The 27,614-nt window shown below is 49.1% G+C and overlaps 1 protein-coding gene across 5 annotated transcripts in view; it reads right to left on the bottom strand.

The window, feature by feature from the left end:
* The window catches only part of PLEKHA6 (pleckstrin homology domain containing A6), a 778,700-nt gene that overhangs the window by 200,357 nt on the left and 550,729 nt on the right, over positions 1 to 27,614 (bottom strand). Inside the window, exon 1 of one of the 5 annotated variants that reach the window (XM_086923466.1) lies at positions 14,676 to 15,456. The exons of the other annotated variants lie outside the window; for them this stretch is intronic. The gene's annotated coding sequence lies outside the window, so the exon portion shown is untranslated. Of the gene's footprint in view, positions 1 to 14,675; positions 15,457 to 27,614 lie in introns of those variants that run through there. 5 annotated transcript variants of the gene reach the window in all.

Below are 27,614 nucleotides of genomic sequence, written 5' to 3'. Positions count from 1 at the left end.
CCTCGTGTGCAAGGAAATTAAGTGTCACGTGGGGGAACACCACCCTGATGTTGTCGTAATCGACCCTGCCCCCTAGGTGTGTAAGGGTACCTCTCAATCTATTGTGAATCTGCTGCTAGAATCTCCAACCGTTGAAAAGAAACAATTTACGGCCCAATGCCGCAGCGATCACCGCCTTGAGGCTTACCTCTGCACCTCGACTTCATTGGGCACCGTCCTTTACTTGGCACCAGCCCGCATCTTGTTACTCAATTTAATGACTGACGCAATGTTTGCCATACTTTAATGCTCTTGGACTACTGTAAATGTCCTAACATTTTTGGCTAATTTAATTTATGTGCATTATGTAATAATCTATTTCTGTTGTGAAGTGCTCTGGCACCTGAAGGTAATGCCCGCGCTATAAAAATACATAAGTAAACAACTACATTTCCGGGCGCCGGGCCGCCCCACCCCAGGAGCAGGCGCAGAGACGCGGCGCTCTCGAGACGGGTGTGGCGTGCACGGATTGCAGCCCTGGCTGATAGGTGACAAGGTGCTGCTAGGGTGGCACTCCCCGCTGACCCGCACCCTATCGACAGACACCACAGCCCTTCCGGGGCTCTTTGTCCCTACACTGTGGTTTACAGTCCTGGGTGTGGGGGAAGGGAGGGAGGCAGGCAAGCTGGGTCCTGGTGAGACCCCCAGGGCGGGAAGGGTGCATCTTCAGCTCCGAGGGCGGCTCCGAAGTGCCGAGGCCCCGTGGAGGGGCGGGGCAGTCGTAACTCAGGTGAGACCCAGGTGAGCCGTTGACAGCCGGAGAGGCGTTTCCGCATCTTTCAAAAACAAGGCCCGCCCGGCAACGAGGGAGTGAGACAGCTGGAGCCGGGGCCTGACATGCAGAGATAAACACATTCCAGAGGGGACGGGACGGGCGGCACACTTCAGAGAGGTCACAGAGGAGAGAGGTCACGGAGAGACGGCGCAGCGAGGCTAGGAATGAAGAAAGGCACTCAGTTCATTTGAGAGAGGGTACAGAGACAACTGAGAAGGCCTAGACTAGAGGAAGGATAGGGGGAAAGACGTGGCGTAAAGCCCAGAGCTGCCGCCTTTAGCCCTGGGGAATCAGGTTCCAGTCTCGGCGTCAACTCAACATCCTTTGATTCTGGGCACATCATTTAATCTCCCTGTGCCCAAAAACTAAAATGAACGTGTCCTTGTGTATTGTAACTGGTACGAATGTAAACCGCACCAATGCCTTCGGGTCGAGCTTGCGCTACGTAAAAATGCAACAAAGAAGGGATCACCGACTCTCTCATGTGTAAAAAGTGTAGACCGAGGAGAAAGAGAGGGTGGATAGGCAAGGGAGAGGGACCGGGGAGTGGGGTTATAGTGGACGTGACAAAGCCATGGGGGTAAAAAAAAGAGTACAAAGAGAGAAAACATGAGACCAAAAAAAGACAGCCGTAGATAGGGGGCAAAGAAGGGCACAGTGTGAGATGTCGCAAAGAAGGAAAAGGGACGGGCACCGAGAGAAGAGCGGCAGGGCACAGACCAGGGGGAGATCATAAAACACGGGGGAGGGGGGGGGGGGCTGAGCCGTGGCACTTGATGAAAAGACGCGTACCAACAAAAAGAAAGAACCCGAGGGGATAGTGGAATAACAGGGAGAGAGACAGAAGGGCGGGTGAGCGGGAGACTGACGGTGGAGGGGGAGTGACGGGCAGGCAGTCGGCGACATAGGCCGTCATGCACGTGTATACACATTCCGCAGTACGGGGGAACCTGCACAGAGACACACACAGACACACGCACACTCACGAGACCGGCGAGTACGGCTCAGTGGGACAGTCACGCGCGCACTCTGCAGGAGAAGGTCGAGGTCGAGGTCGATGTGCCCGTCCTTCCTTGGGACCTGTAACCCTCCTGGAGTCCTGCCTCACCCCCACCCGCAGACAGCTGACGTGCGTCGCGCACGGGTCCGGGCAGAGGAGCACTACCTGGGGCGCGGGGAGGGGGGTGGGGGGCGTAGGACACACTCCTGGTCTGTCAAACATCCATGTTTGGTAAAATCACAGCCGGGCTCCACCTGTGAGTGAGTGTCTAGCAGTCGGCAGCACCGGTGCCCAGAGGATACACACCTATAAGGATGTGGGGGGAGAGGAAGGACACTGGCGAGGTGGGGGGAGGGGTGGTGAGTGAGGGGGGGGTTGTTGACTTCGGGAGGAGAGAACGCTTGGTGAGGGGGGAAACCACAAGCACTGAGATGGGGGGGGGGGCTGTTGACCTGAGGAGATTGTGGGAGAGTGTGTGATCAGGAGAGAGAGCATCCTTAAACCGGTGAGGAACATGTGTGTAAACTATATGTTGGGGGCAGGGGCGGATTGGCAAGGCGGGCATTCGGGAATGGGCCGAAGGGCCGGTGCCTCAGTACCCTCTGTGGGCCGTTTTTTTTCTCCCCTGACCCAGTCCACAGCGAGTGGACTAGGAAAGGGGAGAAAAAAAAACCGGCCCACAGAGTGCACGGAGACAGAGAATGAGAACATGAAAGCAGCCTCGCTGTGCGGCCAGACAACGATTGTCAGCTGTGGCCTCTCCTTCACTCCTACCCTGCCAAGCAATCAAGCTGAGGCTGGGCTGGGGAGGGGTGATTGTTTGCAACATTCAGGGCACAGTGGGCGAGGAAGAATGGGTCTTGCTGTGGGGGCCTGGTGATGTTTGGAATTTTTTTGTTTTATTTATTTATTTATTTATTTATGCGATTTTATATAGCACAGACTTTACCGAAGGTGTCAGAGCGCTTCACACTAGCAACAGCAATAATACATGAGGAGAAAATTATAAGTGGACAAATTACAAAAGCAAACGTTAAGTTACATGAATCAAAAGTGACAATAGTGAGCAACCAAAATACAAGAGGAGCAAACGATACATTACAGGAGGAAAAAGTGACGTGTGCAGGTTACAAAAGCTTACAAAATACAAGTAGAGGTATAATACTGCAATTAATGGCAGACACTCCAGCACAAGAACAAACGTTACGTAGGCAATGGTGGCACTTGTGCAAGTATCTAAAACAAACAAAAGTGAGAGGAGCAAATAGTGTGTTACAAGAGAAAAGTGACTTGTGCAAGTTACAAAAGGGTACCATACACAGGTACAAGGGTAATACTACAGTAAATGGTAAACACTCAAACTGCCAGAACACACTGGGAAGACACTTCCCATGCACCAGCTTCACCTCAGCCTCCCCCCTGGCTACCTGGCTACCTTGGATGACCCAGAAAGCTGTGTTTTGTGCTCCCCTGCCAGGACATTTTCCCCAGGCCTGGATGGTTGATTAATGTACTAATTGCAGGGGCCTTACCTCTGTTCATGTGCTCCTGAGCTGAAGGTCTGGGGAGGGCTGAGTAGGTTAGTAATAGCAGGGGCTTTGCTGCTTTTCAGGTGCTCCTGTGCTGGAGGGCTGGAATAATTTTGTGACAAAAAGGGGCCTTGCTATTTTTTTAGTTGCTCAGCATGTAGGCCATTGTCACCTTGGCCCTGTGTCGTGTGCAAGAACAGTATCCTCCCACTTTCATTAATTGTCTGTGCAAATGGTGTTTCATGAAAGGGCACGCCCCTTGAATGTGGGCCACGCCCCTTAAATATGGGCCACGCCTCTTGAATGTGGGCCACTTTTTTCGTCAGTGCCCGGGCCGAATTGTGATCCCAATCCGACCCTGGTTGGGGGTGTGTAACTCAAAACGAGGGAGACCCGAGGAAACGCACGAGAGACATGCAGCAAGAGGGGAACTGGCAGAGGAAGCAGGGAGGAGGCTGGAAACAAGTAGTAGAGAAACGTTAAGAAAAGGAAGAACTGTGTAAAATGAAGATAGGCACAGGTGGATGGAATTGGGGGACGGTGACTGACGAGAGAGCTGTAGAGTGGAGGATGGCGGGATAGTGCGGAGTCCCAAGGAGCGGTGAGGCTGACAGAGAAGAGCGCAGAAGTGTCAGACCACTGCATCTCAACACAACATCCTGATAGGCAGCTCATCGGTGCTTGTGATGCGCGGGTTACAGAAGCCAATCCTAAAAGATATCCCAGCAAAAGTCGCCGTCGTGCCTGAAGGTCACAGAGATTTATTTTTCACCCGCCTGTGACATAAAATGGCCACTATTACATCAGTTAACAGTAACGCTCGCTGTTAGTTCCAAGCCGTAGTTCAGTTTGAGGGAAAGGCTGCATAAACAGAGTATAACCGTGCTCTGTGCCAGGTACTGTATCCGGTCCCAGGGTGGCAGATTACATTCTCAGAATGGCTTTGAGTACTTACCTGTTACCTGGGCGGAGGGGGCTTACTGAAGGCGAAGGACGAGGAGGTAGTCTGGACCTTACGTTGGTGTTTTTCATATTGCAATTTAAGCCAGGCCAGGTTTAGTTTGTCTCCAAATTAAGCTCGGTCTAACTCAATGGTACTCAGTTTATTGGAACCGGAAGATTGAAGGACAGGCCTGGCCCCACCAAACCTGAAAACTCTTGCCACAGATCCCTGCCGCAGGCGCTTAAAGGTCACTGCTACCCTCGGTTATCTTAAAGGGGCCACCCAGAGAATGATGTCACAATTGCGCTCAATACAATAGCAGGCAGTAATCCAACAAAGGAAGATTCTGGAATGGCTATTGCTGGTGATTGTCCGCGGTGCAGGCTGGGTAACAGGAACGCTTATTTTTCTTGATGGCCGTTTTAAGGCTTATAACTGTAATTGTATTCAAACTATAAAAACAGATTGACAATGTTCCTTCAGAAAGGCACAGGCCTATCGAATGAAGTCTGGAGCCCCTCGGCTGGAGGAAATGACACTACGGGTGGGCTCAGGGTGTCCTTTATGCAGAAAAAGGCATATTGGATGGATAAGAGGATGGGGTTATCTGCTGGGGAAACGAGACGAGGGATTGGGCCCAGGTCGTTCTGCATATCATTGAAATGGGAGCTGTTTTTATTATTTACATTCTCGGATTTGTAATCCCGTTAACCCATGATAAAATCAAGAATACAAATCTCAGAATGAAAAGGGAAACCCCTGGACTAGTCTGGAGACACATGCATCTGTGGGTCGAGGAGCAGCAGAGCCGTGCCAGTGCGGGGCAGCAGAGAGGGCACAGCTGCAGTGGCAGCAGGCTGGGCGCCTCGGTACTGGCAACAGCATGGTGGGCCCCGCCTCTGGTGTGGCGGTCCCAGTGGGATGGGGAGGGCTCACATCCCACCCTGGAGGAGCGGAGGGGTTTCTGGTTGGTTGGCTCTGTGCAGGAGAAGGTGTCGGAAGATACCACAGGCCCCGCTGAGGCTTATACACCCTTGGCTGCGATGCAGACCTCACCACACTTGTGCAACACGGGGGAAGCTCTGCTGTCTGCGGTGTGGCACGGGTAGTTCTGGTGGCTGAATCTGTACCATCTAGGCCCTAGGGACTTACGGTGTGCGAAAATATAGAGGTGTTCTACACCAAACTTCAAGAACATGTTCTTCAAGCCTGCACCAGCTTCCCAATCTTCAAGACGTTGCTACGTTTAGCTTCGAACTAATACTGCACGTGTGGGTTCAGCATAAGGGCATCCACTTTTCAAGATAAAATAAATAACATGTCGATTATTTTGAACAAACATCCCACCCCCAACCACTAGCAATTTTCACCTCGGGAGGGCTTTTACAAAGTTTTAAAACGTTTGCAATATCTGAAGAGATACGTTCGTAAACTTCCAAGGTCAAATTAAACATGTGCTCAGGTCATGTATAACCGGACAACAGCTCTGCTGTCCCGCGGAGCCTGCATTCTGACAGATAACTTCGCTGTCTTAAAATGAGTATGTATGTGATCAGCTTTGTAAGTCAAAACAGGTCTGCTGTCAAAAGGACTGTGCCTGTTTGATACAAGCATCCCATGGGATAGTCCTGCTGTCAAGAGGCCTGTGCCTGTTTGATACAAGCATCCCATGGGATAGTCTTGCTGTCAAAAGGACTGTGCCTGTTTGATACAAGCATCCCATGGGATAGTCCTGCTCTTAAGAGGCCTGTGCCTGTTTGATACAAGCATCCCATGGGATAGTCTTGCTGTCAAAAGGACTGTGCCTGTTTGATACAAGCATCCCATGGGATAGTCCTGCTGTCAAGAGGCCTGTGCCTGTTTGATACAAGCATCCCATGGGATAGTCTTGCTGTCAAAAGGACTGTGCCTGTTTGATACAAGCATCGCATGGGATGGGTCTAACGTCAAGAGGCCTGTGCCTGTTTGATACAAGCATCGCATGGGATAGTCTTGCTGTCAAAAGGACTGTGCCTGTTTGATACAAGCATCGCATGGGATGGTCCTAACATCAAGAGGCCTGTGTCTGTTTGATACAAGCATCGCATGGGATAGTCTTGCTGTCAAGAGGCCTGTGCCTGTTTGATACAAGCATCGCATGGGATAGTCCTGCTGTCAAGAAGCCTGTGCCTGTTTGATACAAGCATCGCATGGGATAGTCCTGCTGTCAAAAGGACTGTGCCTGTTTGATACAAGCATCCCATGGGATCGTCTTGCTGTCAAGAGGCCTGTGCCTGTTTGATACAAGCATCGCATTGGATAGTCCTGCTGTCAAGAGGCCTGTGCCTGTTTGATACAAGCATCGCATGGGATGGTCCTGACGTCAAGAGGCCTGTGCCTGTTTGATACAAGCATCCAAAGGGATGGTCTTGCTGTCAAGAGGCCTGTGCCTGTTTGATACAAGTATCACATGGGATAGTCTTGCTGTCAAGAAGCCTGTGCCTGTTTGATACAAGCATCGCATGGGATAGTCTTGCTGTCAAGAAGCCTGTGCCTGTTTGATACAAGCATCGCATGGGATAGTCTTGCTGTCAAGAGGCCTGTGCCTGTTTGATACAAGCAACGCATGGGATAGTCTTGCTGACAAGAGGCCTGTGCCTGTTTGATACAAGCATCGCATGGGATAGATCTGCTGGCAAGGGCCTGAGCTTGCGTGGCCTGTCAAGTGATGGATTGCTCTTTGGGGGATCTGCACACATGTATGTAATCTGAGAGACAGATCTGCTGTCTGAGCCTGCAAAGAATATCTGTGCTGACAGACGCCTGAGCCTGTATGATGCGTGTAAGTGATGGATAGCTCTGATGTAAGAGGGAGTGATGGATAGCTCTGCTGTAGGGGAGAGTCGTGGATAGCTCTGCTGTAGGGGAGAGTGATGGATAGCCCTGCTGTAGGGGAGAGTGATGGAATAGCTCTGCTGTACGAGTGAGTGATGGATAGCTCTGCTGTAGGGGAGAGTCGTGGATAGCTCTGCTGTAGGGGAGAGTCGTGGATAGCTCTGCTGTAGGGGAGAGTGATGGAATAGCTCTGCTGTACGAGTGAGTGATGGATAGCTCTGCTGTAGGGGAGAGTCTTGGATAGCTCTGCTTTAGGGGAGAGGCATGGATAGCTGTGCTGTAGGGGAGAGTGATGGATAGCTCTGCTGTAGGGGGGAAGTGATGGATAGCTCTGCTGTAGGGGACAGTGATTGGATAGCTCTGCTGAACGAGTGAGTGATGGGATAGCTCTGCTGAATGAGTGAGTGAGTGATGGGATAGCTCTGCTGTACGAGTGAGTGATGTGATAGGTCTGCTGTACGAGTGAGTGATGGATAGCTCTGCTGTACGAGTAAGTGATGTGATAGCTCTGCTGTACGAGTGAGTGATGGGATAGCTCTGCTGAACGAGTGAGTGATGGGATAGCTCTGCTGTACGAGTAAGTGATGTGATAGCTCTGCTGAACGAGTGAGTGGTGGATAGCTCTGCTGTAGGGGAGAGTGATGGGATAGCTCTGCTGTAGGAGTGATAGCTCTGCTGTAGGAGTGATGATAGCTCTGCTGTAGGAGAGAGTGATAGCTCTGCTATGGGAGAGTGAACGATAGCTCTGCTGTACAAGTGTGATGGAGAGCTCTGCAGGACGAGAGAGTGATTGCTAGTTCTGCTGTACAAGTGTGATGGATAGCTCTGCTGTGCGAGTGTGATGGATAGCTCTGCTGTACAAGAGAGCAATCAATAGCTCTGCTGTAGGAGTGATGATAGCTCTGCTGTACGAGAGAGTGACAATAGCTCTGCTGTACGAGAGAGTGATGATAGCTCTGCTGTACGAGAGAGTGATGATAGCTCTGCTGTAGGAGTGATTGATAGCTCTGATGTATGAGAGAGTGATGATAGCTCTGCTGTACGAGAGAGTCATGATAGCTCTGCTGTACGAGAGAGTGATGATAGCTCTGCTGTACAAGAGAGTCATGATAGCTCTGCTGTGCGAGAGAGTCATGATAGCTCTGCTGTGCGAGAGAGTGATGATAGCTCTGCTGTACGAGAGAGCGCTGATAGCTCTGCAATAGGAGAGAGTGATGATAGCTCTGCTGTACGAGAGAGTGACGATAGCTCTGCTGTACGAGAGTCATGATAGCTCTGCTGTTCGAGAGAGTGATGATAGCTCTGCTGTACAAGAGTGATGATAGCTCTGCTGTACAAGAGTGATGATAGCTCTGCTGTAGGAGAGAGTGATGGATAGCTCTGCTGTACGAGAGAGTGATAGCTCTGCTGTACGAGAGAGTGATGACAGCTCTGCTGTACGAGAGAGTCATGATAGCTCTGCTGTACGAGAGAGTCATGATAGCTCTGCTGTGCGAGAGAGTGATGATAGAGTCATGATAGCTCTGCTGTGCGAGAGAGTGATGATAGCTCTGCTGTGCGAGAGAGTGATGATAGCTCTGCTGTACGAGAGAGCGCTGATAGCTCTGCAATAGGAGAGAGTGATGATAGCTCTGCTGTACGAGAGTGATGATAGCTCTGCTGTAGGAGAGAGTGATGGATAGCTCTGCTGTACGAGAGAGTGATAGCTCTGCTGTACGAGAGAGTGATGACAGCTCTGCTGTACAAGAGTGATGATAGCTCTGCTGTAGGAGAGAGTGATGGATAGCTCTGCTGTACGGGAGAGTGATGGATAGCTCTGCTGTACGAGAGAGTGATGATAGCTCTGCTGTAGGAGAGAGTGATGGATAGCTCTTCTGTAGGAGTGATGAATAGCTCTGATGTACGAGAGAGTGATGATAGCTCTGCTGTACGAGAGAGTGATGATAGCTCTGCTGTACGAGAGAGTGATGATAGCTCTGCTGTACAAGAGTGATGATAGCTCTGCTGTAGGAGAGACTGATGGATAGCTCTGCTGTACGAGAGAGTGATAGCTCTGCTGTACGAGAAAGTGATGATAGCTCTTCTGTACAAGAGTGATGATAGCTCTGCTGTAGGAGAGACTGATGGATAGCTCTGCTGTACGAGAGAGTGATAGCTCTGCTGTACGAGAGTGACAATAGCTCTGCTGTACGAGAGAGTGACGATAGCTCTGCTGTACGAGAGTGACGATAGCTCTGCTGTACGAGAGAGTGACGATAGCTCTGCTGTACGAGAGAGTGACGATAGCTCTGCTGTAGGATAGAGTGATGGATAGCTCTGCTGTAGGATAGAGTGATGGATAGCTCTGCTGTACGAGAGAGTGATAGCTCTGCTGTACGAGAGAGTGACGATAGCTCTGCTGTACGAGAGAGTGACGATAGCTCTGCTGTACGAGAGAGTGATGATAGCTCTGCTGTAGGAGAGTGATGATAGCTCTGCTGTAGGAGAGTGATGATAGCTCTGCTGTAGGAGAGAGTGATAGCTCTGCTGTAGGAGAGAGTGATGATAGCTCTGCTGTACGAGAGAGTGATGATAGCTCTGCTGTTGTAGAGTGATGATAGTTCTGCTGTAGGAGAGAGTGACGGATAGCTCTGCTGTAGGAGAGAGTGATGGATAGCTCTGCTTTAGGAGAGTGATGATAGTTCTGCTGTAGTAGAGTGATGATAGCTCTGCTGTAGGAGAGAGTGATGGATAGCTCTGCTTTAGGAGAGAGTGATGGATAGCTCTGCTGTAGGAAAGAGTGATGGATAGCTCTGCTGTAGGAGTGATGATAGCTCTGCTGTACGAAAGAGCGCTGATAGCTCTGCGATAGGAGAGAGTGATGATAGCTCTGCTGTACGAGAGAGTGATGATAGCTCTGCTGTGCGAGACAGTGATGATAGCTCTGCTGTAGGAGAGAGTGATGGATAGCTCTGCTGTAGGAGAGAGTGGTGATAGCTCTGCTGTACGAGAGAGTGACGATAGCTCTGCTGTACGAGAGTGACAATAGCTCTGCTGTACGAGAGAGTGACAATAGCTCTGCTGTACGAGAGTGATGATAGCTCTGCTGTAGGAAAGAGTGATGGATAGCTCTGCTGTACGAGAGAGTGATAGCTCTGCTGTACGAGAGAGTGATGATAGCTCTGCTATAGGAGAGTGATGATAGTTCTGCTGTAGGAGAGTGATGCTAGCTCTGCTGTAGGAGAGTGATGATAGTTCTGCTGTAGTAGAGTGATGATAGCTCTGCTGTAGGAGAGAGTGATGGATAGCTCTGCTGTAGGAGAGAGTGATGGATAGCTCTGCTGTAGGAGAGAGTGATGGATAGCTCTGCTGTAGGAGAGTGATGATAGCTCTGCTGTACAAGAGTGATGATAGTTCTGCTGTAGTAGAGTGATGATAGCTCTGCTGTAGGACAGAGTGATGGATAGCTCTGCTGTAGGAGAGAGTGATGGATAGCTCTGCTGTAGGAGTGATGATAGTTCTGCTGTACGAGAGAGCGCTGATAGCTCTGCAATAGGAGAGAGTGATGATAGCTATGCTGTACGAGAGAGTGATGATAGCTCTGCTGTGCGAGAGAGTGATGATAGCACTGCTGTAGGAGAGAGTGATGATAGCTCTGCAGTAGGAGTGATGGATAGCTCTGCTGTAGGAGTGATGGATAGCTCTGCTGTACGAGAGAGTGATGGATAGCTCTGCTGTAGGAGTGATGGATAGCTCTGATGTACGAGAGAGTGATGATAGCTCTGCTTTACGAGAGAGCGCTGATAGCTCTGCAATAGGAGAGAGTGATGATAGCTCTGCTGTACGAGAGAGTGACGATAGCTCTGCTGTACGAGAGAGTGACGATAGCTATGCTGTACGAGAGAGTGATGATAGCTCTGCTGTACGAGAGAATGATGATAGCTCTGCTGTAGGAGGGAGGGATGGATAGCTCCGCTGTAGGAGTGATGATAGGTCTGATGTAGGAGTGATGACAGCTCTGATGTAGGAGTGATGATAGCTCTGATGTACGAGAGAGTGTTGATAGCTCTGCTGTACGAGAGAGTCATGATAGCTTTGCTGTACGAGAGTCATGATAGCTCAGCTGTACGAGAGAGTCATGATAGCTCTGCTGTACGAGAGAGTCATGATAGCTCTGCTGTAGGAGAGTGATGATAGCTCTGCTGTACAAGAGTGATGATAGTTCTGCTGTAGTAGAGTGATGATAGCTCTGCTGTAGTAGAGTGATGATAGCTCTGCTGTAGGAGAGAGTAACGGATAGCTCTGCTGTAGGAGAGAGTGATGGATAGCTCTGCTTTAGGAGAGTGATGATAGTTCTGCTGTAGTAGAGTGATGGATAACTCTGCTGTAGGAGAGAGTGATGGATAGCTCTGCTGTAGGAGAGAGTGATGGATAGCTCTGCTGTAGGAGTGATGATAGCTCTGCTGTACGAGAGAGCGCTCATAGCTCTGCAATAGGAGAGAGTGATGATAGCTCTGCTGTACGAGAGAGTGATGATAGCTCTGCTGTGCGAGACAGTGATGATAGCTCTGCTGTACGAGAGAGTGACGATAGCTCTGCTGTACGAGAGTGATGATAGCTCTGCTGTAGGAGAGAGTGATGGATCGCCCTGCTGTACGAGAGAGTGATGGATCGCCCTGCTGTACGAGAGAGTGATAGCTCTGCTGTACGAGAGAGTCATGATAGCTCTGCTATAGGAGAGTGATGATGGCTCTGCTGTAGGAGAGTGATGATAGCTCTGCTGTAGGAGAGTGATGATAGCTCTGCTGTAGCAGAGTGATGATAGCTCTGCTGTAGGAGAGTGATGATAGTTCTGCTGTAGTAGAGTGATGATAGCTCTGCTGTAGGAGAGTGATGGATAGCTCTGCTGTGGGAGAGAGTGATGGATAGCTCTGCTGTAGGAGAGAGTGATGATAGCTCTGCTGTAGGAGAGAGTGATAGCTCTGCTGTAGGAGAGAGGGATGGATAGCTCTGCTGTAGGAGAGAGTGATGGATAGCTCTGCTGTAGGAGAGTGATGATAGCTCTGCTCTAGGAGAGTGATGATAGTTCTGCTGTAGTAGAGTGATGATAGCTCTGCTGTAGGAGAGAGTGATGGATAGCTCTGCTGTAGGAGTGATGATAGCTCTGCTGTACGAGAGAGCGCTGATAGCTCTGCAATAGGAGAGAGTGATGATAGCTCTGCTGTACGAGAGAGTGATGATAGCTCTGCTGTGCGAGAGAGTGATGATAGCTCTGCTGTAGGAGAGAGTGATGATAGCTCTGCTGTACGAGAGAGCACTGATAGCTCTGCAATAGGAGAGAGTGATGATAGCTCTGCTGTACGAGAGAGTGACGATAGCTCTGCTGTACGAGAGAGTGATGATAGCTCTGCTGTACGAGAGAGTGATGATAGCTATGCTGTACGAGAGAGTGACGATAGCTCTGCTGTACGAGAGAGTGATGATAGCTCTGCTGTAGGAGAGAGGGATGGATAGCTCTGCTGTAGGAGTGATGATAGCTCTGATGTAGGAGTGATGATAGCTCTGATGTAGGAGTGATGATAGCTCTGCTGTACGAGAGTCATGATAGCTTTGCTGTACGAGAGAGTCATGATAGCTCTGCTGTACGAGAGAGTCATTATAGCTCTGCTGTACGAGAGAGTGATAGCTCTGCTGTACGAGAGAGTGATGACAGCTCTGCTGTACGAGAGTGATGATAGCTCTGCTGTAGGAGAGAGTGATGGATAGCTCTGCTGTACGAGAGAGTGATAGCTCTGCTGTACGAGAGTGATGATAGTTCTGCTGTAGTAGAGTGATGATAGCTCTGCTGCAGGAGAGTGATGATAGCTCTGCTGTACGAGAGAGTGATAGCTCTGCTGTACGAGAGTGTGATAGCTCTGCTGTACGAGAGAGTGATAGCTCTGCTGTACGAGAGAGTGATGATAGCTCTGCTGTAGGAGAGTGATGATAGCTCTGCTGTAGGAGTGATAGCTCTGCTGTAGGAGAGAGTGATGGATAGCTCTGCTGTAGGAGAGAGTGATAGTTCTGCTGTAGGAGTGATGATAGCTCTGCTGAAGTAGAGTGATGATAGCTCTGCTGTAGGAGAGAGTGATGATAGCGCTGCTGTAGGAGAGAGTGATGATAGCTCTGCTGTAGGAGGGATGATAGGTCTGCTGTAAGAGAGAGTGATGGATAGCGCTGCTGTAGGAGTGATGGATAGCTCTGCTGTAGGAGAGAGTGATGATAGCTCTGCTGTAGGAGAGAGTGATCGATAGCTCTGCTGTAGGAGAGAGTGATCGATAGCTCTGCTGTAGGAGAGAGTGATGATAGCTCTGCTGTACGAGAGAGTGATCGATAGCTCTGCTGTACGAGAGAGTGATGATAGCTCTGCTGTACGAGAGGGTGATGATAGCTCTGCTGTAGGAGTGGTGATAGCTCTGCTGTAGGAGAGTGATAGATAGCTCTGCTGCAGGAGAGTGATAGATAGCTCTGCTGTAGGAGAGAGCGGTGATAGCTCTGCTGTACGAGAGAGTGATGATAGCTCTGCTGTAGGAGAGAGTGATCGATAGCTCTGCTGTACGAGAGAGTGATGATGGCTCTGCTGTACGAGAGAGTGATGATAGCTCTGCTGTAGGAGTGATGATAGCTCTGCTGTACGAGACTGCAAGATGAGCGAAAACCAAGAGAGTGGCCTGTGCCCGTAAAACCGTTCGCCAAATGATTTCTGTGCTCCAAACCTGGCATAAGCCTCTCTACCTATTTATATCCCATATCATATTAAGCTCCTGTGCAGGTCACACGAAGAAAGTGGACAGGCATCCCGAGGATCAAGGTTAGGCGCTACATGAGCATGTTTACAGGATTTACCCAGGACTCTGCCCTTCGGAGTAAGGAAGAGCAGAACTACAAGTGAAACTTTCACGTTATCCTCGAGATGTGATTTTATATTAAATCACTACGGGTTTCACCTTTTAATGTCCAACCTCAATACCACTTCATTTCAACGTGGCTGCCCCGGGTGAGCCAAGGTTCAGTGGAACCGAACCCAGCTGCGAGGGTTGGTGCACCTGCTGCAGAGACCAAACCCTCGAGGGTCTCGATACTTCGCCGCCTCTGTTGGGGGCTGTGCCTCACTATAGAAATTAGAACCCATCCTATTCCGCCACTTCCACCCACCCACTGCTCTATGGCGCGAAACAACCTGATTACAAGAAAACTGTTGCAACCTGCAGAGCACATTTCCAAGTCATGACAGGGCACCCAGTCTTTACCCTACTGAGACTGATAACACGAGTATAATTGACCCGGCTTTTAAACTCAGAAATGCCGCTACAAGGTCTGACATTGAGTTGGACCATTATGACACCAGCAGTTTACAGTGCCAAGACGTCTCGTGTATGTGACAGCAAGCGCTACAGAAAAACAAGTCAGTTTCATGAATTACTGCATGTTACAGCGTGAGCTCTACATACAGCTGTTATCACCCACAAGGGAGGGCGGCAGCTCGTAAAACCTTACCTGCTGCCCCGGGGCCCCGGCCGTCTGCAGGAGCCGATCTGCAGGAGCCGATCTGCAGGAGAAGGCGAGGTCGCAGGAACCAGACTTCAGGAGCTCAGCCGCAGGAACCCAGCCGCAGGAACCCGTCCGCAGGCACCGGGGCACCGCGGGCAGGAGCAGCGTCCTGCACAGCCGCGGCTGCTGTGGCCCGGGCCGCCCGCAGACGCCTTCTCCGGGTGTCCCTGCGGCGCAGGAAGGATCCTCCGTGCTCCCTTCGGCGCAGGGCAGTGGAGGGGTTCCCCGCTCTCCTGTGGTGGCGCTCTCCCTGCAGAGCTGCACTCTCTAGGAGGCAGCTCTGCCTCCAGTCTCGATAGGTGGCGGTGGCTCGGATGCAGCGCTCTCCCGGGTGCAGCACTCTCTCCAGGGAAGCGCTCTCTGGCGCAGCACTCTCTGCTGGGAATCCCTCTCTGGCGCAGCACTCTCTGCTGGGAATCCCTCTCTGGCGCAGCACTCTCTCCTGGGAATCCCTCTCTGGCGCAGCACTCTCTCCTGGGAATCCCTCTCTGGCGCAGCACTCTCTCCTGGGAGTCCCTCTCTGGCGCAGCACTCTCTCCTGGGAATCCCTCTCTGGCGCAGCACTCTCTCCTGGGAATCCCTCTCTGGCGCAGCACTCTCTCTCCAGGGAGTCTCTCTCTGGCGCAGCGCTCTCTCCTGGGAAGCGCTCCCCAGGGCACAGGAGACAGAGCTCCCCTCAGGGCTCGAGCAGGGTAACTCTGTGCTCAGCGTGTGAAGCTCTGTGTCCAAAATACAGTTGCAGCCGCAGCGAGGTGACACTGGGAGGGACTGTGGGCTGGAAGGGGGCGAGCCCAGAGTCAGCACGCCCTCCATGTCGGTCCCACCCCCGCACAGGCGGAGTAGCGCCCCCTGCCCACCACCACCGGTCAGAGCGCGGCCGAGCCGGAGGAGGGAGAGGTGTGCGCCACAGACACCTGAAGGAAAGAACCGAGCACAGGAGACGGGGGTCACACGGCTGCACCCGAGCGTCTCCGGGATCTGACGAGGCTCCCCGGCCGAAGACTAGAGGCGGACGAGGGAGCAGATGAACAGGGGGACAGTGCTTAATTTGAGCCCGTGTTGCAGGTGGGGCCCACCAGCACATTTTTTGAGGGACTGACCGGCACATATTTTTCCTCTTCAGACTTTGCCTTAGAGAAATAGTGGAATGCACCCAAGAGGGAAGGAAGAGAAAGACAGAACAGCCGTGACAAATGGAGAAACCAGGGAATGATAAAGAGAAACAGCAAGAATGCGTTTAAGAGGCAGAGAGCGTCTAGTGATGGATGAAAGAGGCTCACGGTGGAATCAAAACTACACAGCCCTGGAGTTGTGCACCCCGACAATCAGTAGCATAGCATTGGTTGCAGGCTTCCGAGCAAAACCCTGGGCCCAGCTCTATTCCTTTATAAATGAAACACTGAACAGAGAGACCCAGAGCCGAGCCGGGGGCCAGGCTTGATTCTCAGAGCACAACCCCAAAAATATTTATCATGAATCTGTGTATGTAACTTCAGGGGAAAATATGATATTTCACTTCAAAAGAGTACATCTTTTACACGCAGGAGGGTTTCTCCTACATGCATCAGATTACATCACATGCATTGAGCAGCATTTATTGAAAGTTTCAGGGCTGATTTAGGTTTTGGCGGTTGTGCATCTACTCCATAAGGGTGACAGAGTAAAGTATTCCGTCACCCCGAGGGAGGACCTGCCCCCCTAATTTTGAGATATTCGCTGGTCCAGCGGACATTTCTTGCATTGGCAGGAACCACAGCCCTGCCGGTTCCTGTCAATGCAATGAAAGTTTGACAGCCTGCTCCACCAACATGACAGAGCCGCTCGGCAACCTTTCAAGTTTTTGTTTATTTAAAAAATGGAAATCCTAAAAAATTAGGGGGAAAAAATGACCCCCCCCCCTCACCCTGGGAGATTTCTTCCATGGGGTGGGGGTAATTTTGAAGTTTTCACTGTCGATTACTGCTAGGATTTACCTGGTGCAGACGGTCAGTGAAAACTGGCCATTTGTCAGACCATCCTAAATTGGGCGGGGAACAAATTGCAAACCTCTGAGGGCCCTTACTCTGTCGAGCTGTCGGAGGTGTAGGTCAGTGGCGGAGATGGAGTAGTCTCTGCTGTCGACATACTAAAGGTCTAAAGGTCTGTCCAACTCTAAAGGAGTCGGGCAGACCTTCAGTTTGGCAGAGAGCATACTCCATCGCCGTTGAGATGAAGTACCCTCTCTGCCAAAGTATAAATCAGGCCCTTGCTGTTTAAACATGAACTTAGAAACATTAATGCCATTTGCGAAATAAGTAGCAAGTCATGTGCACTCTATATGTGGCCTAGATTTTTATTATACTTGGAACAACATGGAACAATATTATAGTCTATTATAGAGCTGTTTGCCTAGTATCACACAATTTGGTCAAGCAGGGAACCCAGTGCTTAATTTGAAAAAGTAGTAAGTCCAGCTGCCCAAACTATTGCTCAGAAGCCTGCAGGCGCTACAAAGTATTTTGGGGTGCACAATACCAAGGCTGTCCAGTCTTGATTTCATCTAAACTATACATAACTCCGCTGCTCAACTAATTCTCAAGATTCCTCATCACGTTTTGGTGTTCGGTCACTTGCAACACCTTCACTGGCTACCAAGTCATTAAGAGTATCCAATTCAAGGCAGTCATCTTTGCCTTTGGGGCCTTTACTCACAAAGGTCTTCTTTATCTTAGAAGGCGATTCAAGCCCAACTTCCAGGCTAGATCACTGAAATCCATTAACCTCAAATTGTTCCAACTGCCCCATCTTCATAAGGCCAGGAGAGGAGGAGACCGTTCATTTTTCTGGCTTCTAAGTTGTGGAATGCTCTTGGCTTGCCAATAATCCACTCTGGAGCTGTCTTCAGAAAGAATTTTTAAACTCAGCTTTTTGATTCCTGCTTAGCATGCATGTAGCCTCTTTGCTATTAGGTTTTTCGTGGTCCTGACCTTACCGCTATCACCGGGAAGCCTCTTCGATGGCAGTTGTGGCTTGTATTGTAATATCCATTTTTAAGCCTTGTAACCCCATGCCCTTTGAGCTCCCTCTTGCAGGTTGCTTTTCCTCACTGATTTTTCCCTTTGTCGGCCTTTTTGTCATTCTCTTACTCATTCTTTTCTCCTATTTAACTTTTCTCACTTGTTTGTTCCGGGTAAAGTGTGATCGTGAAAAATATGTGCCGTTCCCCAAAAATGAGTGCCAGTGCACCCCACCTGCAACCACTGGCTCAAATTAAACACTGGTAGGGATTGATTCCAGGTATTCTGGTTTCATGTTGTGTAATTCAGCCACTAGAGGGCCAGTGCATAATTTGTAAAAATGAATAAACCCCAGGGCTCTTGTCAGGAGGCCACTGCAGCTTGCAGCACACATTGCCCCTGCCTGTGGTGCCAGTGATTGTAACATCACAACTACTAACCATCACACACCTATAAGTGTGACAGTTCGAACTATTTCAGGCCCCCAAAGCTATAAGAATGGCTTGAATAGCAGGTGATAGTCATTTTTCATGTATTTTGGATTAATAATTGACTGTTGTAGTGTTATCTCTAAATTAACCAGACATCACCACCTTGTAGCAGAGTATCACAAGCACCGGTGTTGACAATTAAGTGCTGGTGCCGAGCACCGGAAACCACTGGCTCAAATTAAGCAGTGGCAGGGCCTTTCTCTCTCTGTGGTTTTGCATAAAATGTTGATGCTTTGTCTTTCATTCTTGGCTTGTGAAGTTAGAGAATGGTTGGCAGGAGCCACACAAATGCTTGGCTCGTTTTGGGCTTGAGGATCCAAGAAGGCCTCAAGCTGAGCCAGAGCCAAACATTTGGGTGGAGCCTTCAGTGGCTCGCTCAACTCTATTGGAGAGTCTTTGCATCTCCTCCCATGTAAACAAACGCCAGCAAGTGCTACGGCATTGCCATGTCTACAGCAGAGACCTCAAGTCTTACTCATTGCGAGTGAGCCTCACACACTTGGAGGTCAGGTTGAGCTTCCATTCACAGCGGGGGAAATGTCAGGCAATGATAAGGGCCTTCATTCAAAGCTCTGCTCTGTAACAGCAACCTGTGTAAGATGCAGATAGGCCGGAAAATATTCCACCAAAAGGTGATGGGGCTTGCACAGACCCACAGAGTTGATGGAAAGAGCTGCTTTGCGCAAATTTGTTTGCACACGCCTCACCGTTTCCAGGCCTGGGATTTTGTCAGACTACAGTCCCAAAAGTCCAGGAGTGCCCGTAATGCAGATGGCTGTTTGCCACTTAACATGTAAAGCGTCACACCTTCACTTCAAAATGATATGTTTGCATTAGATGACCTATGTGAACACATCGTTTTTAAGTGCGCCTGGAACAGGGTGCCTTCCGATTGTGCTTGGAACCTTGTCGGCTGCACACTGCACAGCCATCACTCTTCCTGAACCTCAGGCTCTGATATGTTGCACTGACAGTCTACATACGATCTGACTTCGAGCAGAGGCACATGAATGATTGTGAGAGTCATCAAAAGCCTGGTCCTGTCTCAATCATGCTCAAGGACTGCCAGGCAGATGAGGGAGACGCCTCAAGAGCAGGCCTCAATGCCTCCAAAACAAACTCCCAAGCCGCTGGGAGTGTGCCCGCCAGACACAATGGTCAATCAGGCCGTGATGGGAATAGTGGGGCATTGGTGTTATTTTACTCTTGTTTTATTTTTTATCATTTCAGTGATTTCACATATCTTGTCGTTGCTGTCAAAGACTGCATGACATCACGCCCTCCGATGTCAAACATGCAAATTAGTTCTCGTTCTAACTATTTTCAAAAGTTTAGATCTGTGCAACAGATCTCCAAGCTTGCGTCATCTGCTCCAGAAAAGTGATTTCTATTGCTAAAACACTCCAGTTATAAGGCATGGGCAAAGAAGGGAATTGCCTACCCCACACCACCCCCTTCTTAAGGCTCCCGCTGATCGACTAGTTGAGACAGTCAAAAGTCCTTGTGTTACCAGTTTGTATTAGAACCAGATCATTAGGTCTCACCTAAGACAGCACATGCGTGCTGTGAAACATTGTTATTTTACTATGGGCTTAGAGCCCGTCTATTGATTATCATTAGTTGTCTTTAGTATCATGCTAATTTGCTCACTTCTTATTTGTTAGCTGTGTGAACTATCCCTCCTACTAATCCATAGGATCTGCGCATTGTTTGCACCACAGAAACTAGGAGCTTGGTGCCAAGACTGATTCCGGACACCCCAGCAGGATATGTTGGCCTACAGACCAGCTAGCTCACAGTGCCACTGTAAGACCCCCTAACCTATCAGGGAACAAATGGTTTCTGGCAACCACTGAACATGACAACCCCGTCCCCTAAGGGATCGTGTAAACAGTACATAACCTTTCATTCAGTCACTCATGCTTACTTATTCTCAGAGAAGTATACAGAGAATACACAGTAGGACGTTTTCAATACATTTATTGAACCAAAGTTATTCTTGCATAAAAAGCAAGTACTGCAATGATTAATACGTAAATGTGCCTTCAAGGAATTTATTAAGGTACTTAGTTATGTTATTCTTAGTCACAGTTCTGATGCGCTCTTGAGTGTTTCGAAGCTTCCGAGTCTCCGGAGGTTTCAACTCACAAAGGATATTTCAGATTGTAAAATTGTTACGGAAGCATATTCTCCTGGCAATAAATCAAGAGGTTTTACCATACGGAAAGTTTAAAAATTGAACAGAGCGAATCACGCAGGTCTTCATTTGATTTTGATTTTGATTTTTAAACAATAAGGTTGTTCCATTCAGGGACCCACATAACCGCTAGAGTGAATACAGCTGTTTTGTATGAATCAGTCAAATTTTCCTGACAACAGTACTCCGGGGTCAACCCCTTTAAACATTTTTAGTCCTGAAGATGGTCTCACAGATGAAAACCTAGTGGCCGAAACGTCCACTCATATGCTTCTTTCCTAAAATTCATCGATTGTGATTGTGAAAAAGTTTATACAATTATAACAGTAATTATTGAATGCTGTCTTCTTGTTTAATTGTTATTGTTTCATATTTGTACCCTTTATGAAATCTGAAGATAAAATTCATTTGTTTTAGGCACACCCGTTTTTTTTGGTTCTTTTTTGCGGTTTCCTGCTTTGTAATATATATCCCTTTGGGATATATTTTCACATGATTAGCTCAGAAGTAAAAATGGTGTTATAAAACAGATTGACAAATTAAATGAACTAGCAAGTAAACAACAAATCTTGCACCTAACTGTGACTGAGAATAACATAACTAAGTACCTTAATCAATCCCTTGAAGGCACATTTACTTGTTAATCGATTTTGCCCAAGCTCTCAAAGGTAGATTGGGTTGTCCATTATCTGCGTCTGTCTATTATTCATTGCTGGTAGGTATAAGAGTGATTACAAGCACCAAAAGCATGAATAGTAGATATAGTTCTACCATGGTGCTAAACAATATATATATGCAGGCATATAAACAAGGCAGTTATCAAGCGTACTCCTAGAGTGTGAACCCTACTCTAAGTGTAGGTGTAGAGCCATGAATCCCCCCAAGGGACGATCCAACCCCATTACCTGATGGGAGAGAATAAAGGACCCCGTCTTGGTCACAAACTGGACACCCCTCACGAGATGTCAGACCTCTGCGTGGTGAATTCTCAGCATGCAAGGACCTCTGGTGTCAGCTTGGGGGCCTCCTCTGCTAATCTATTGGGATGATTATTGTTTATAATAGAAAGCAGCCTTGTGACGTGTGCATAGATGAGGGATGTTATGGATATGTAGATAGCTCTGTTGCCCGGTGGATGAAGATAGAGATGACATTTGTACATAGTGCGAAAAGAGACCTTGTACATGATGTTCAGGGCATTGTTATAATGTTGCGCGAAGTTAGATGTGTAAACAAGTTTCTTTTCAGGGAAACTAATCCAACATTGTCGTGCACGCAAATATTTGCAAAAGATCACATCTGAAAGGTTATTGTGAGGACAATGTAAGAAATATGCTGCTTCGCTACATGGGCCAAAACCTGGGATATAAGACATTGTTTTTGCCCCGCTCCTGAAGTATGGATGCCGTACTATGTTCTTCCACTGCTCGCTATTTCAGTTGCTATTTTTTTTCATTTTGTTTAGGCACTCTACAAGAGTGCATGTCTTTTCCAGCTATCTCCCTTGTGTGCTTCTCTTCCCTCTCTGTTGCACTCCATTTTCATCTATTGCTGTGTGATTCTCCTCCACTCCCTCCGCTTTGCCTTCTTGTTGTGTGCTTACTCCCTGCTTGTTCCACGTTGCTTTCTTTTGAGCATTTGATTCCTTCTTCAATGCCCCCTGCACTGCTTCCCTGCACCCACAATCCCCGTGTTGCTTCTTCCCCTCATCTCTTATGTTTCTTCCGCTTCCACCTGAGTCCCCATGGTGCTTTCGTCCCCGTGTTGCTTCCACCTCATCTGCTTATATAAAAAAGAAAATATGCAAGTACGCTTTGGAGATTTTTAAAAACTTTTTAGTTACAGATCCAACTTTGGTCGGCATTCATGGTGTGCTGACATACAAAATGGCACGGCCTGTAGCATCAAAACATTTTTTGTTGTTATTTTTTTCATTTTTTAGCCATTGGTATGATGTGTTGCGTTGCTAAAAGCATTGGCAAAGTCAATAGGTCTCATAAGTGAGATCTATTGGCTTTGCCAATGCTTGTTGGGAGGGGGTTAGGTGCGAATGGGCTCTTTACAGAAGAGTAGCATCATGCCTTGCCAGCCTAACTTTGACCATTGTGCTCCCAGTTAGTGACACGTTAACAAAATAATTGTTCTGCCTCATGAAACGCTCCTTACTTCACCTCACCCATCCTACCTCACTCCTGTCTTTTCTCCTCGGTACCTCTACATCTCGGTGCTTTCCAATGTTTTTGCATGCATCTAAGAAATGCGAAGTTGTTTCAAAGAGGGAAAATCGGTCTTGCTTGGTCCCCAAAAATCCTTAAGATGGCGCTGGAGTGTCCTTCTCTGTAGAAGTACTTCCTGTTAGAAGAGCCACCTCCCTCTCTGCAATTACTGTCATAAAACCTTTCTGCGAATTAGAAATAAATGCAGTGAATAGGCGTCCACTGCAATGTACATGTTTGTTTCACTCTTGCAACGATACTGAGAGTTCATTCAGAATAAAACTGAACCTTGGGTCACCATCAACAGCAGCTGAAAATGAGAAGAGCCAGCCCCTCCCTGTGCCTCGATTCTGGGATGAAAGCCCCCGAGAAACGGCTGCTGGTGGATTGTGGGGGATTTATAAGGCGAGCTTTACTAGAGATATGCTATAGAGGGCAGAGCTTCCAGTGGCGCAGCGGGTGCAGTGGCAGTGGCACCAGGGTCCAGAGGCCTGAGGGGCCCGATGAAATCTGAATCTTGCTATATTTTATATTTCAAGCAGACGCCAGGTCCCCATTTCCATCCTTCAACTAGGGGGTGGGGGCATGACATAATGCTGAGTGTATTCTGCTTAACTTTACGGCCCGTGGCTTCTGCTTACTGCTGAATAGCTGCTCAGGCTCCAGACACCCTCACTCACATGTGTTTATATCCACTGAGTTCGTAGCATCCCCTTGCTTCCCCCAAACCCCAGACATCCCAGGAATCTACCAGAGCATCCATCTGTCCGCCAGACATTCCTGGGTCCAGGGCGGCGGCTGCAGCAGACACGTTTCCTTAAGGGACCGCCCACTTTCAGGACACTCTATTAGTGAAGGCACAAAACGTAGGTGGTCTCCAGCTCTGCCCTTACTTAGTATGAGCCCCCCTCCCCGTGCCAGCCGAGCTCCCTGCCGGACCCTATACAGTTTCTAGCTTTACCCAAATCCGCTTGATCAAACGTTACTGTTCCCGCCCACCTTGGCCCCTCACAGTACCCAGTCCCCAGATTCACTCTTGCATTTCCGGATCTGGCTGGATATCCCTCGTTCACAGAGGGAGGGAGCGGCATTGAGGGATACGCCACCTGTCACCCTCTTCCGGCCTGCAGCCGAGAGGCCTGCTGCTGGTGAGACTGGTCGATAAATAGTATTCCACTCACTGCAGCTTTCGATCGGTGATCAGCCCGCCCTGCTCCTTTGACATTATAGGAGACGTTGTCATGGAAACCAGAACAGGCCGAATCCTGCTCTGTGGCATCCTGGACCTGGGCGCGCGGTGCACCAACAGGGCACGAGCAGGGGCGGCTGGTGACATTTGAAAGTGGTGGGCGTAAACTAATTTGCATATTGCACCGCAGCGATCGAGCGCAGCGAGCGAGCTCGAACCATCTTGCATCCATCCATACATCATTCATGCATCCACCCATCTATCCACCCACCCACCCTGCATCCATACATCATTCATTCATGCATCCACCCATCCATCCATCATTCATCCACCCATCATGCATGTATGCATCCATACATCATTCATACATCCACCCACCCACCCATCCTCCATCCATACATCATTCATTCATGCACCCACCCATCCACCCATCCATCCTTCATGCATCCACCCATCATGCATGCATCCATGCATCCACCCATCCATCCACCCACCCACCCTGCATACATCATTCATTCATGTATCCATCCATCCATCCATCATGCATCAGCCCATCATGCATGCATGCATCCATACATCATTCATGCATCCACCCATCCATCCACCCAACCATCCTTCATTCATGCACCCACCCATCCATCCATCCATCCACCCATCCATCATGCATCCACCCATCATGCATGCATGCATCCATACATCATTCTTGCATCCACCCATCCATCCACCCATCCTGCATCCATACATCATTCATTCATGCACCCACCCATCCATCCATCCACCCATCCATCGATCATGCATCCACCCATCCACCCATCATGCATCCACCCATCATGCATGCATCCATGCATCCATCCATACATCCATACATCATTCATGCATCCACCCATCATGCATCCACCCATCATGCATGCATCCATGCATCCATCCATACATCCATACATCATTCATGCATCCACCCATCCATCCACCACCCACCCTGCATCCGTACATCATTGTAAGCCCTAGGTATGTACTATACAAATTCACATACAAACATACACCAACATGCATGCAATAATAAATGCATATATCATGCTATTCCGCCTCTACCGTTTGTTAACATTTAGAAATTTTATAACCTTAGTTCAAAGAGTACATTATATTTGTGGTGACAGTTGTTAACTCATATTCTGGAAAATGTTTATAAAATGAAATCTGTTGAAGGCTGTTGTTGCAACTATTAAAAAAGAAATTCTGAGAATTTTTACATTTCCAAAACCCCATGCCGTGAAATAAACGGGTGACCTGGAATAGACGCACACATTTCTGCAGCAGATGCTTTAACACACTGAACTATCTCAAGTCGTTTGTGCAAGCTAGTTTATTGGAACACCGAAAAACACACACTGTTACCTTGCTGCCAGTCCCGCACACGTCACAGGCTCACAGCGCCCCTGGCCAATCCTGGCGCCAGGGGCACAGGTACCCTCTCGCCCGCAGCACGCCCATTAGGGCTCCTGATGGGCATGCGCAACGCCACCAAAACACAAGTGCGCATGCGTGGGCATGGGTAAAAATTCACCCTCCGTCCCCACGCATGCGTCCTTTTGTTGCCGTCTGTACAATCATGTCAATGAATCAACATGACGCCCGCCCGGCGGTCTGACGTCATGTTGATTCATTGACATGATTGTCATGAGGGAGCTGCGGGCGGCGTTGGGCAGGGGGGGCTACGCCCCCACGCCCCAATGGACGAACCGCGCCTGGGCACGAGGTTCGTACCATGCACGAATATCAAGCCTGCTTGCATTCCATGGGGGAGTTTATATATATATATGTCTTACTAACTTTAGAGATCAGAAATGAGGCACACACAAAATACAATAGATGAAGACAACGTCTTCAATTCCAGAAACCAGAGAAATGTAGAGATGAGGCCTCCTTTCATAGGCCCATACACAATCCTTGCGGGTCTGTCTTGAATCGCTTGCAGCTTAGCCATCTGGGACCGTGGGACTTTGGGATACACGTGCAGGGCTCAGTCCCCAAGTTATCGACTGAGGCACTCCCAGGGCGTGGAGCAGTGCATAAATATCAGCGTGTAAGCACAACCAGGGTGTGTGGCGTATATAGAATTATGCTCAAGGCACAACCCAGGTGCATGGTGTACAGTCATTGATTGTGATTGATTGAGGCATTGCAGGGGTGGTGCACAAAATGGGGCGTGTGTGGGACAAAGTAAACACATGGAGACGATGGACGGAGCGCTGAAACTTTTCAGACATTCACCCCCAGTCACAGATCTGGGTTGAATCCATCATCGTCTGTTCTCTAGCTCACTTCGCCACCTCGCATACCCTGCCAGACGTGGGTTCCTCGCTCACTTTACCACTGGATTCAAGCTAGCCTGGCTGATATGGGGTGGTACCATGAAACCGGTCCCAGGATGCTTGTTGCCGGTCCAGGGAAGATCTGGCTTGGCAGTTCGGGCTGGACGGTTCCCATGAGGCACAGGGTCAAGACTGATTTGCTTTAGCAGGGTCTGAACTGGGGTGGCAGAGTGGGCTAAAGAACGATGATGGATTCAACCCAGATCTGTGACTGGGGGTGATCTCTTTATGTTTGGTGTGTGAGGGGCAACCATGGTGTGTGGAGCATAAATATCTACATGTGGGCCTTCCAAGGGTGTGCGGTGCAATAGCTCCAGTATGCATGTGTCAGATCCTGCTCAGGGGGGCAGGGCCCCACCATGGTTGTTAGGGTTGTTTACCACTGGAGTCCTGAGGCCCATCCTATTATGAGACAGCAAACTGGGCCAAGTACACCCTTTTACACACTTGACTCTCAAAGTAGTGAGGATAAGCAGTCACAGGTTTCTTCTACCCAGCTGGTCTTCTTAGTACATAAAGTACTTTTTAATTTCACAGTATTTCTTAATACCAGACATCGCAATCACAATCATACAGGGGAGTTATCTAGTTCATGACTTTCTTGTGGTCTGCACTCCCTATCACCTACTGAGCTATCACTCACCAGAATGACCCGAGACAAACATGTCTCCCAATAATTATGGCAGAAGCACGATTAAGGTTCAGGTATAAACCAAGGGTATATCACCAGTCAAAGCGCTATCTGTTTACTCATTTGATCAAGTTCCCACCCCTAGTAGTGTAGCGGGACAGAATTCCGTTAATAGTCGCTTGAGCTCTGCTACCATGAACCTGGTGACTTGACTTCTCCGCAGACAGAGGCCTCCCATACTGAGATGCCGTTACTCGTAGGCCACAGAGGATGCAGGCATGGCTCAACTCTGTCCTGTAAGCTGCTGCCCTGATGGATCTGATGCTGCTTGGTGGTCTGGGTGTTCATGCAGACACCAAAACAGCAGTTGGAGTGCTGTCTGACTGAAGAGGCAGTCCCAAACAAGCGGATGTGGGCACCATGGTCATTTGCAGCTTCGACTGGGCAAATCCAAACCCATGACAGTTGTAGCCCTGACTGGGCCAAGATGAACACCACAGAAGGTGTAGGCCCAATCGTTGCTGCCTTGGTCACACAGCAGTTCTTTGAGCACTCCGTGGAACACTCCTTCCTTGGACATGAAGAACTTGGGACTGGAACAAAGTGAGGTTATTTTGGCCCCACTTATATACATGATATACATGTTTTCTAGACAGTCGGCTGGATCCATTGTCTCAAACTTCAAAACTGGTTTGAGGAGGCTCATTTTCAAGTGTCCGTCTCAGGCTGCGCTTCAGACAGTCTTTGTGTAAAGTGATGCTTCTCACACCAGGTAGCACTGGAGAAGTGTGGGTCA

Source organism: Lissotriton vulgaris, chromosome 5 (assembly GCF_964263255.1).
Source record: "Lissotriton vulgaris chromosome 5, aLisVul1.2, whole genome shotgun sequence".
Taxonomy (NCBI): domain Eukaryota; kingdom Metazoa; phylum Chordata; class Amphibia; order Caudata; family Salamandridae; genus Lissotriton; species Lissotriton vulgaris.
Note: the sequence above shows the minus strand (reverse complement) of the source record. Positions and strands in the feature narration are given on the sequence as shown.